Raw genomic sequence first — 12,159 nt, 5'->3', positions numbered from 1 at the left:
CACATTCTAAAGATGTACAGGTTAGAAGGTTGTGGGCATGCTATGTTGGCGCTGGAAGTGTGGCGACACTTGCGGGCTGCCCCCAGAACATTCTACGCAAAAGATGCATTTCACTGTGTGTTTCGATGTACGCGTGACTAGCAAAGATCATTCATCTTTCATTCCTTGAGGACAATTCTATGGATGTCAAGAAGGAAGTAGAAGAAGTTTGGGAGCAGAGCTCCAGGGTCCAGGAAGCTGAAGACAGTGATGGGGGGAAAACTAAAATTGGAGAAGCTCAAGTGGCCAGAATTAGAGGAGAGCAGACACCTGGAAAGATTGTGGGGATGGAGGGGGAAAGGCAGGGGCAAGAACATAGAGTAAAACCAAAGGTGAGAATTTTACGATCATGGCATGACATAACTGGAAGCCAGTGCAGGTCGGTAAGCACAGCAGGACAGGATACAGCTGACAGATTTGTAATGAGCTTAAGTTTATGGAAATTGCAAAGCTGGCCTGAACACTTTCTGAGCACCCTATCCAGCTTCCCAGTGTGGTGGACCCAGTACTGGCTGCCACAGACATCCTCTTGCATCCATTCACCTCTGTCATTACTTAGTGACCATCGAAACCATCCCATTGATTAAACTCTGAACTAAGCTCTGTGTTGGGTGTAAAGTACTCTCAATGCAGTCTGGCTGCTTCCAATACATACGTATTTCTCTGATCTTCAGAAAGCACAAGTCAGCTTTGTCCTGCCCTCTCCTCTTAGGTTTGTTAACCCACTGCTATGGTTTGAATCTTCGGAGAATCTCCTCACTGAGGTTCTGCTCTTTTGTACTGATGCCTGGCTTTTCATTAACACTACAAAAGAAAACATAGTTCTGAAAGAACCTGGATGGGACAAACCTGTGTGCTTTTATCAGATTCTCGGCAGCACAGTGGAACAGCTAGTAGAGCTACTGCCTCACAGTTCCTGCAACCCAGTTTCAATCCTGACCTTGGGTGTTTTCAGTGTAGAGTTTGCATGTTCTCCCTGTGACTACATGGGTTTCCCCCAGGTGCTCTGGTTTCCTCCCACATACCAAAAACATGCAGGTTGGTAGTGTAGCGACTCACCGTCCGAGCAAGCGAACTGGCTCGGCGGTCAGGTCGCACGCTGTCGGAGTGGCGAGGCCCAAGATGGCGCTGGGCCTTCGTCTTCCCCGAGCGACGGGGAGAACCCGCATGCGGGAAAGGTTTGATGACGTAGCGCATACGTCATTTCCGTTTTCGGTGGGCAGGAACAGTTCCTCTTAAAAGGCCTGCGCAAGGCGGGAAAATAAATCAGTTTTTATTCTGCAGCCCACCGACCAGTGTCTTGCTTTCACATCGCGGTAGCAGCTGCTACAGTAGGATAATTGTACACAGTAAATCGCCCTTGGTGTGTAGGCGAGTGGTAAAATCTGAGGGCAGTTGATGGCAATATGGGGAGGATAAATGGTGTTAGGGTAGGAATAGGATAAGGATGAATGCTTGTTGAGCACAGAGTCTGTGAACCAAAGGGCCTGTTTCCATTCTGTATTTCTCTATGATTCCAATCTCCCATGCCTTGGCCTACAGAGAGTTAAACAAAGCAGAGTGTACAAATGATTTACTGGGCAGAGCTCTGGAGATCCACAGCTTTTAAAGCTTCCACTTGTACTACAATTGAGCAACCACAGGTGTGACCATGTGGCAGCTAGCTTTATAATGGAGATGCACAGATCTGTTTCCTATTTATTAATTTAAGTTATTTGGGAATCTAAAGCTTCTGTTTAAGATATTACTCTTTCAGCAGGGCAACGGATTAGAACAATGCCTTGCTAACAATAGACCTTGATTATTTGTAATACTGAGTTGATGGGGCAAGCAACCCTGCCAAACGGGAGAGCATTTACTGGACCATGCACTGTAATTCTTTCTGTGGAAACCTGAGTGGTCACTGCAGAAGTAAGGAAGTTGACGGATTGCAAGGACAAGAATAAAACTACAGCTGAAAGCACTTTTACCATCAATGCTCCTGCCAGGTTGCCACGGAGACAGAGAAAGGAGGTGTCGGACTCCGCACACAATCTCCATTCAGCAATGGCACGGATTCAGTGCAAAAGACTTGAGTCAGCAGAACAGTGGCTGCTCTAATACAGCCAGAACTCCGTTCCACACAAGTACCCAGCTGATTATGTTTCTAGGCCTATCCTCTGAGTTTAGTTCTTCAAACACACCCGGCACCATTAATACATTTCTTTCTGTCCCAAAGGAATTCCTGTCATCTGGGGGGAAGGGGGAAATAATTACCTGCAAGTGATGATTAATGGGCCTGGTTGAGGGACACTTCCCAAGGTTTTGGTACAGCTCGACTCACTCAGAACCTCTGTGCTGTTACAAGGTTCACCATCAAGGAGAAATCTTTCATGGCTCTGGAAGGCAATCCCATCTGCATCCTCCTGGCTATATATTTGAACTCCAGTTAAATATCCAAGCAGTCTCATCCAAAAACAAAATGATTGGAAATGCACGAAAATAACAATTATTTTTATTTAGCTAGAGTTGGGTGAAGTCAATAAACCTGCACGGCAAAATATTTAACAAATGGGGGGGGGGGGGGGGAAGCAGAAGGTATTTGGGCTCCTGTGTGGTTCTCTGATCAAGTAAACTTGGATCCATTTCAGTGAAACTCTTCAAAGCAGAACTAACAGTAGAAGATTTTCTTTGTAAGTCTTATCAGGGAAGCCAAACAGCCCAGAGGGAGAGTTAGGTGCTTTCTGTTCTCTTCCACTTAACCCTTTGACAATATTGACATTGAAATAGATTTTATTGGCAAGTATTTCAGATTTAAGGTTGGTTTCCCGAGACAGATTTAGGGCATAATGTAGCTGGTCCTTTGCCATTATCCATCAGTGTCAGACTTGGAGGCTGTTGGGAAAGATAACAATTAGCAGAGTCATCCATACAGACCATGAACATCTTGGGTTAGCACACAAAGGGATATAGGCAGATTAAACAAGAGGAAAGTAGAAGGAATACAAAATAGGAAAATGTGAGGTCACTCACTTCGTTAGGAAGAAGAGAAAAGTACTTTCTAAACGGTGGGAAATGAGTTGGTTTACAGAGGAATTTTGGTAAATCAAAACACAAACACATCTATCAACAAATTAGGAAGGCAAATGGTATGTTGGTGCTTATTACATGTGGGAGTGCACAAGTAAGGAAGTCTTGCAGAGATTTTTAACAAGGTTAGACAATCCTGCAAGATTTGTTTAGGGTTTTGGAGCAGAGTGTGGAGGTTTGGACTCGCTACATGACGAAGGAATCATAGACAATTTACAATTTAGGAGGCCACTTTCCTGCCCAATGCCACCCTCCAGAAGTAGGTCTGTACCCCTACAGGTAGTCTCTTCATGTACCCATCTAAGTACTGTTTCAATGCAATGATATTTTCTACCTTCACCACTGTTTCAGGCCATGAGTTCCAGACCCCAACTACCTCGAGGTGAAAAATGTTCTCCTCATCTTCCCTCTAATCCTTCTAACAATCACTTTAAGCCCATGTTTGGATTGGCTAGATATCTGAGTGCACTCAAGTGGATACACGAGATAGTTGTAGCAGCAGTGCGTGAAGACTGGTTTGCTTGTTGTTCTGCCGTTGCAAATTTCAGTCGTGCCAGAGGCCTGAGCTTTTCTGGGGAAGAGGCATGGGGTGGGGGTGGTGGTGGTGTTGTTCGGGGAAAAGAAGGCCAATGGCTGTAGGCTGTGGATCAAGGCCTGGAGACAGAGAGCAAGGTAAGTGACGCTGGTGGGGGTAGAGAATGCAGTAGTATCTAAGAGATACACTCCTGGCCCCAGTGTATCAGGAGGTGGGGTCTGGCTTAAAGATCAGGCTCAGGAGGTTGGGGCAGAGATTGGTAAATGACTGAAGATCAGGGCCTGGGTCTGGACAGGAGTGTGGGTTGAGGGATTGAGGATCAGGGGTTTGATGCCTCGAGGGGTATCAGAAGGATAGGGTCTCGGGGCATGTAACTCAGAGGATATTGGAGCAAGGTTAGTTGAGGAGGACTGTGGGGAAGGGACTGGTCCTACAATGGTGATGGCACAGAGGTCCCCATCCAGCACTAAGGTATTGAAACCCAACTGTCCTGGGAGTGCTCAACAAAGGTCCCAGGACAACTTGGTGTAACTTCATAAAATCGGAGAGAATTTGTGGCATAGATGGAGGCTGTTTGGCCCAACCTGTCTATGCTGGTCATAGAAAAGCTCTCCAGCCTGATGCATCCTTCCAGTAGTAGGTCTGCAGCCCTGCAAGTAATGGCACATCACATACACGTCCAAGTACTGCTCCAATGTGATGAGGCTTTCTGCCCTGACCACCCTCTCAGAGAGCGAGTTCCAGACCGGAACCATCCTTTAGGGGGAAAAGCATTCCTCACTTCCCTTCGAATCCCTCTTCCAATTACTTTGATATTAACTCCTCTGGTTTTTGACTCTTATTTTAAAGGAAATAGATCCTAACTATTTACTTCATCCAGATCCCTCCAACACCACAATCAAGTCTCCCTTCCACCTCCTCTGTTCCAAGGAAAGCAATCTTAGCTACAATTTTCCAATCCTGGCAATATCCAAACAAACCTCTTCCCTTGTTTGACTGGCATAGATGTGCTTAGCGAATCCCTCGAGGAACGTCAGGTCAAATTTCCAGAATGACATGAAACAATCCGGAAACATTTCACTCCAGGTAAAGTCAATTTCCAATCACATTGATGCTGGAAACATCAGCTGGGGTATTTCCAAGCTAATAAACCTGCTCTGGAACCAATGCAGTGCAGGCTCATTGGATTGATTCCTGGGATGAGAGAGTTATGTGACAAAGAGAGATGGAATAAGATCGGTGTGCACCAACTGAAGTTTATAAAAAGAGGTGATGCCAGGAGGCTGTTCCCTCAGCTAAACTAGGGGGTGTAGTCTCAGGATAAGGGGGCAGCCATTTTGGACTCGGATGAGAAGAAAATTCTTTACACCTGAGGGTTATAAATCTTTGGAATTCTCTCCCTTAGAGTGTTGTGTTTGATTTTTGAACATTAAGGAAATCATTCACATTCCCCTTCTCCTTCGTTCCCTGAACCTCTGCAACTTATTCCTTCTTATACACACCTACCAGCTCCCCTTTGATAGTTTTTGGAAGTTACCAACACAAAAGGGGTAATTTAACCTCACCATTTAGGCCCACAGCACATCCTCGGGACGTGGGAAGAAGCCGGAGAACTCAACAGAAACTCGTGTGGTCACAGGGAAAACGAACTCCACACAGACAACTCTGGACATAAGAATCAAAACTGGGTCTTTACTATTACAAGGTCACTTTAAATGCAATTAATTAACAAAATCTAGAAGCTAAAACTCAAACAGTATAATGCTAGTCCAATCCCTTTTACAGATGTGAGTACTCCTGACCATGTGGTGAATCTAAAATGGGTTTTATTGTTTGTTCATCAGTCATTAAGAATTTTACCACAATATCTTAGTAATTAAAAGCACTTGGGGAACCCAGGAGCTTTGAGTCACCTTCAGGAGTAGTCAGGAACACAGCAGCCAGGAATGTTTACAGTTAAATTATAAACAGAAGAATGGAAAACTACAAGTTCTGCCAGATCGCCAGTTGTACCATGTCAATTGACCTCCCCACGAGGCAGCAGGTGTGGGAGCTGCAGCTTTACACTTTAACTGACAGCCTCATAGCAAAAATATCAACCTTCAAAGTATAGTATCGATCAAATGAACCCATTTATAAAAATTCAAATGGCATCTTTTGCATCACCTGATTGGAAATGATAATTCACTCACCGAGTGGGTTACAAGTGTATGAAATGTGCCCATTTTAAGAAAAATAATCAGAAAAGCACACAATTTTCTTCCAGCTTGGAGAGGTGAGTTAAACAATCATTGACAAAGACCATTTTGGCCACAGGGACAACACTTGGAAATTCAATGAGACAGTGGGTGCTGCTGGATTGGCTATGAGGGAGGGAAGGCCTTCTTGTGAACTGAACCATGGGAAGGAGAGAGACTGGGGAAAGGGCAGGTCCAGGTAAACTGGTGCATCAGAAGGGTGGGTGTTGGGGAGGGTTACCTGTCAGCAATTGGTGATGGCTGGGCATCAATAGTTGGGGAGGATGGGTGGGTGATCAGTGGGTGGGGAGGATGGGTGGATGGGTGGGGAGGATGGATGGGTGATCAGTGGATAGGAAGGATGGGTGGGGGCATGGGTGAGTGATCAGTGGGTGGGGAGGATGGGTGGGGACGATGGGTGGGCGATCAATGGGTGGGGAAGATGGGTGGGTGATCAGTGGGTAGAGAGGATGGGTCGGGGGATGGGTGGGCGATCAATGGGTGGGGAAGATGGGTGGGGAGGATGGGTGGGTGATCGATGGATGGGGAGGATGGGTGGGTGATCAGTGGGTGGGGGGATGGGTGGGTGATTGATGGGTGGGGAGGATGGGTGGGTGATCAGTGGGTGGGGGGATGGGTGGGTGATCGATGGGTGGGGAGGATGGGTGGGTGATCAGTGGGTGGGGGGATGGGTGGGTGATCGATGGGTGGGGAGGATGGGTGGGTGATCAGTGGGTGGGGGGATGGGTGGGTGATCGATGGGTGGGGAGGATGGGTGCGTGATCAAGGGTGCGAGGGGTAGGGTAATGACAGAAGGTGGGGGTAATACCCAAGGAAATAAAAACGGCCTCAATTTCAGCTGATGCAGGGACCAGGAGAGAAGTTGGGTGATCAGTAGGATCATAGGTAATTTATGGCATAGAAGCAGGTCATTCAGCCCATCATGTTTGTACCAGTTACCCAGCCTAGCCCCACCTTCTGGCACAGGTCCTTGGCCTCACGGGACGTGGCTCTTCAAGTACACATCCAAGGCACAGTTTAAATGTGCTGAGTGTTTCTGCCTCTACCATCCCTTCGGGTAGTGAGTTCCAGATCCCAACCATACTCTGGGCAAAAAATCTTTTCCTCATCTCACCTCTAATATTTTTACCAAACATTTTAATTCAATGCCTCTAGTTTTTGACCCCTCTGCTAAGGGAAATAGTTGCTTACTGTTTATTCTATCTAGGTACCTCATAATTTCATATACATCCTAAGTCTCATTTCAGTCTCCTCTGTTCCAATCTTTCCTCAGAGGTAAATCGGTTTCGATCCTGACAACGTTTTTGCAAATCCCCTCTGTACCCACCTCAATCACATCTTGCAATGTGGTGACCAGAACTGTATCCCATACTCCAGCTGTGGACTAGTCCTATAAAGGACATCAACCAAAGTGCCCTTTTAACCACCTTATTGACCTTGTCCTGGATAATTGAGGTTTTGTAGACATACAAGGTCCCTTTGTCCCTCCACAACACTCAATAGCCTAAACAGTTAATACATATTCCCTTGCCTTGTAGTACCACCTCAAAATTTTCTGGATTAGATTCTGTTTGCTGCTTTTCTGACCAACAGACCAAACCGTCCATATTTTCCTGCAGTCTAAAGCATTCTTCTCCAATGTCAATCAGACAGACAATTTTGTGTCATGGTCAAACTTCTTTATCATGTCCCTTACAGTTAAATCTAAATCGTTAATATATTTTACAAAAAGCAAGAGATCTGTACTGGAATCCCACCATTAACAGCCTTCTAGTCACACCCATTAACCATTTGATTCCTGCCACTGAGCTAATTTTGGATCCAATTTGCCACTTTTCCTTGGATCCCTGGGTTTTTACTTTCTCCACCAGCCCACAATGTGCAATTTTGTCAAAACTCTTGATAAAATCCAGAAAGGCCACATCAAATGCACTGCCCCTCATCGACCTTTCTCGTCACTTCTTCAAAGAATTGAAGCGGACAAGTCTGTGCTGGCTTTTAGCGGGAAACGTCCGAGGGAGCAGGAGGCAACTCTCATGGTCAAGAGGAGTTCACAGAGGAGATCCGTGGGTAGAAGAGACGGGAGAGATGAGAAACAAGGCTAAGACTGGAGAGCATTAGAAGTTTGACTGATGGGCTGGGGAAGCAGGTGAAGTGGCAGACTTGTTGGTCTCATTGTCATAGAATCGTAGAGTTGTACAGCAGCGAAACAGGCCCTTTGGCCCACCATGTCTATGTCGGCCACTGTACTTATCTATATCAGCCCCATTTACCCACATTTGGCGCAGCCTTCTGTGTCTTGAGAATTCAAGTGCTTGTCTGGATGCGTCTTAAATGTTGTGAGGGTACCTGCCTTCACCACCTCCTCAGGCAGCACGTTCCAGATTCCAACCGTCCTCTGTGTATGACAATGCTAGTGACAGATATGCCTCTAGCACTTGTTACTGGAGTGGGGAAGAGGGGTTCAAGAACAGTTGAAAGGAACAATGCGTTATCTTTATAGACCTGGATGATCCTGCAATAATGAGCACAGATGGGAGCAGGGCCTAGTAGGTCTGACGGCAAATGGCCATATCTGTTATTTATTCAAGTCTGACTTAAGGGGACAGAGATCTGTGCAGAACCAGAACAGTCAGGGTGAGAGGGAGCAATGGGTATAATGTTGACCAGGGTGGTAAAAGCAGAGGGAAGGATTTATTGAGCACACTGGTACAAAAATATCACAGTGAACTTTTCCCAGGGGGGGACACAGAAGGAAGTAGTGCCAGAAGAGGTAATTCTAAAAAGCACGTACAAGTCTTCACTTGAAGCAGAGGCAGTAGCTGCTGCCAGAGTTGCTGAATTTATAATCTGTTGGTCGAATGAAGTGGGAGCTTAAAGAGCCTCTTACAGTCATAGAGCATGGAGTCGCAGAACACAGAAACAGGCCCTTTGGCCCTCCGCACCCATACTGACCATTCCACTTTTCTATACTACTCACATTTACCCACATTTGGTCTATAGCCTTCAATGCCTTGGCAATTCAAGGGCTCCTCTTGAATGTGCTTCTCGAGAACTAGGGGACATAGACTCAAGATTTGGGGAAGTAGATTTAGGACGGAAATGGGAAGGAACTACTTTTCCCAGAGAATAGTGAATCTGTGGAATTCTCTGCCCAGGGAAGCAGTAGAGGCTACCTCATTAAATCTATTTAAGACACAGCTAGAAATATTTTTGCATAGTAGGGGAATTCAGGGTTATGCAGCAAAGGCAGGTAGGTGGATCTGAGTCCATGGCCAGATCAGCCACGATCTTATTGAATGGCGGAGCAGGCTCGACGGGCCAGATGGCCTCCGCATGCTAGTGTAGCGGTTAGTGTAATGCTTTAAAGCACCAGGGGCCTGGGTTCAAATCCGGCCACTGTCAGTAAGGAGTTTGTACGTTCTCCCCATGTCTGCGTGGGTTTCCTCCAGGTGCTCCGGTTTCCTCCCACATTCCAAAGACGTACAGGTTAGGAAGTTATGGGCATGCTATGTTGGCGCCGGAAGTGTGGCGACACTTGCGGGCTGCCCCCAGAACACTCTATGCAAAAGATGCATTTCACTGTGTGTTTCGATGTACATGTGACTAATAAAGATATCTTATCTTATGTTCTCTTGAACCTTTCCACATCACATCTTGTTTAACATGAAAGTGGATTTTCTCCCTTTGACTTTGTGTGCTTGAAAATGAGTTAAATGCTTGTGCCTAGAAGTTGGATCTGATGCTCTTCTAATGTGCTAAACATTTGCTGAATGTAGTTAATGCTCAATTGGATCCCGCGCAAACATTCCTAAAGTTGGGCAAAACTACATTAGAAACTGCGATATGGCAGTTTACACATTAAATCAAGTGTTAACACGGGACTTGGACAGTGCTCCTCAGGAGCTGATTCAAAGGGTCACAGTTGCCACATCATTGGGAAGACCTTCAGCCCTTAAAACCATAGAACAGCTGCATAAAATGCTGGCGTGGAGATGAGACAAGATACAAAGAGGTGGGTAAAGCACAGCAACCTGTGTGTGTGTGTGTGTGTGTGTGTGTGTGTGTGTGTGTGTGTGTGTGTGTGTGTGTGTGTCTGTCTGTGTCTGTGTGTGTGTGTGTGTGTGTGTGTGTGTGCGCGCGCGCGCGCGCATGTATGTGCGTGCGTGCGCACGGCCAACTTCCCATACAATCTGCCCTGATTGTGTCCCGTTGTATGTGACCCTACCCCACTGTGAGGTGTAGGATGATTAAGGGACAGAGATCACAGCAAGTAGCAACCAGTGATGTGGGTTGTCACCCCAAGCATTGAAAAGTGAGGCTGATCAATGGCACATCACAGACCCTTTAAATGATATGTGACTGCCGATCCCTGTACAAAGTGCTCCTAGTTTTTTCACCCAGTAAATCCAAATTACGTCGAAGGTGAAGAAAATGCACAGCGTGGCGCAATTCGTGATGTCATTAGATGCACGACTGACATGGGGCACACCAAGGTGAAGTGGCCGGGCCAACTTCCTGATGAATGTGATTTCACCCGGAAGTGATAGTTATCATGATCTAACTCGGATAAAACCACTTCTATATGGTGATGAATCCAATTTCTGAATTTTAGTTGGTGAAATAAAGATAGTCTTTGTGTGGATGGGCTTATAGTGTTAGAAAGGGGACACGTGGAACGCCCCTGAGTAATTCCAGCTAGTTTTCCTGAGGTTGAGACAATTATCCATAAATCCCAGCTGCACGTTCCAAGGATGGGCTTTGGCTCAAATATGTTGGTGTAAAATGGTTGACATTGAACTTAGAGCCAGTTTTACATCTCCCCCGATTGTTATTCTATTTTACAATGTCACACTGTGAAACCGCCCATAGTACGTCTGGTGTGAAGTATAGTCCTTTGGTGGCCTCCCATTAAACTCATGGCATGGGTTCCGACCACAAGAGATTGACAACAAAATAAAGGTCTGAATTTCTCCAGCAACCTATGGTGGAGTCGTAGGTCATGAAGAAGGTTGCCTAAGGACACATTGGGGCACATATCAGCTGGGAAGTTGGGCAAAGTGGTGGCAGATGGAACTTAATCCAGGCAAGTGTGACGTAATACATTTTGGGACGTCAAATACTGGCAGGACGTATACTGTCAATCACAGGGATCTTAGCAGTGTTGATATAAAGAGAGACCTTGGGGTGCAAGTTCATGGTTCCCTGAAAATTGCAACACATGGATAGGGTAGCGAAGAAGGCTTGGCCAAGGCATTGAGTTTTAGGGTTGGGGCGTCATGTCGCAGCTGTACAAAGTGTTGCTTAGGCTGCACTTGGAGTATTGTGCACAGTTCTAGTTGCCACACTACAGGAAGGATATGGTAGCAACAAAGAGTGTGCAGGACATTGCCTGGAGTGGAGGGCTATAGTTACAAGGAGAGATTGGAGGGCTTGGATTGTTCTCAGTGAAGTGTAGGAGGTTGAGGAGTGACCTTATAAAGGTTTTCTAAGATTATGAGAGGCATAGACAGGGTAGATCGTCACAGCTTTTTTTGTTCCCAATGGTCAGGCAGTCTAAAACTGGGGGGACACAGGTTCAAGGAGAGAGGGAAGAAATTAAAAGAGATCTGAGGTGTAGATTTTTCGCACAAAGGATAGTGGGAACATGGAAGAAGCTGCCAGAGGAGGTGGTAGAGGTAGAAACAGTTACAACATTTAAAAGCCATTTGGACAGGTACTTGGATAGGAAAGGACACAAGAGACTGCAGATGCTGGAGTCCAAAACACCAACTGTCCATTTCCTTCCATAGTTGCTGCCTGACCTGCTGAGTTCCTCCAGCACTTTGTGTGTTGCTCAAGGAGTAGAGGGATACAGGCCTAATGCAGGCAACTGGGATTACTGCATGGACAAATTTGGCCAAAGGGCCACTTTCTGTGCTGTGTGGCTCTGTGACTCTATGACACTTTAGACCTTGTAAAACACCTCGGAATCTGTCTGCTCATTTTCCTCCAATGGAAATCCTGAAAATCTTAAGATAACATTGCCTTTTGACACCATGTTTAATTTGACATGATCACTGTGCTCTGTAGACTTGGGAGTTTTGATCTTTTCTATATTAAAAGGATGAGTTTATTGGACAGTAACTGGAGTGGTAAATTGCTGAATACTGACATTCCCTTCACTGAGGAAACTGAGTCAGAGAAACAAAACAAAACTGGGAAACCAAAGTAAAGAAAATACAGATACAGCATTCTAAAAAAAAAGCAAACCAGCAG

General features: G+C 45.9%; 1 protein-coding gene and 1 long non-coding RNA gene across 5 annotated transcripts in view; both read right to left on the bottom strand.

Moving 5' to 3' along the window:
• Nucleotides 1-12,159, bottom strand: part of clip2 (CAP-GLY domain containing linker protein 2) — a 145,456-nt gene that overhangs the window by 114,960 nt on the left and 18,337 nt on the right. The gene's annotated exons all lie outside the window — the stretch shown is intronic.
• Nucleotides 2,448-8,241, bottom strand: LOC127581175 (uncharacterized). Its single transcript, XR_007957924.1, has 3 exons — nucleotides 8,179-8,241; nucleotides 5,209-5,308; nucleotides 2,448-2,913 (listed from the first exon to the last, which is right to left on the bottom strand). It is a non-coding gene; the product is annotated as an uncharacterized LOC127581175 (long non-coding RNA).

This window comes from Pristis pectinata, chromosome 21, assembly GCF_009764475.1.
Source record: "Pristis pectinata isolate sPriPec2 chromosome 21, sPriPec2.1.pri, whole genome shotgun sequence".
NCBI lineage: Eukaryota > Metazoa > Chordata > Chondrichthyes > Rhinopristiformes > Pristidae > Pristis > Pristis pectinata.
This window is presented reverse-complemented; position numbering and strand designations above follow the sequence as displayed.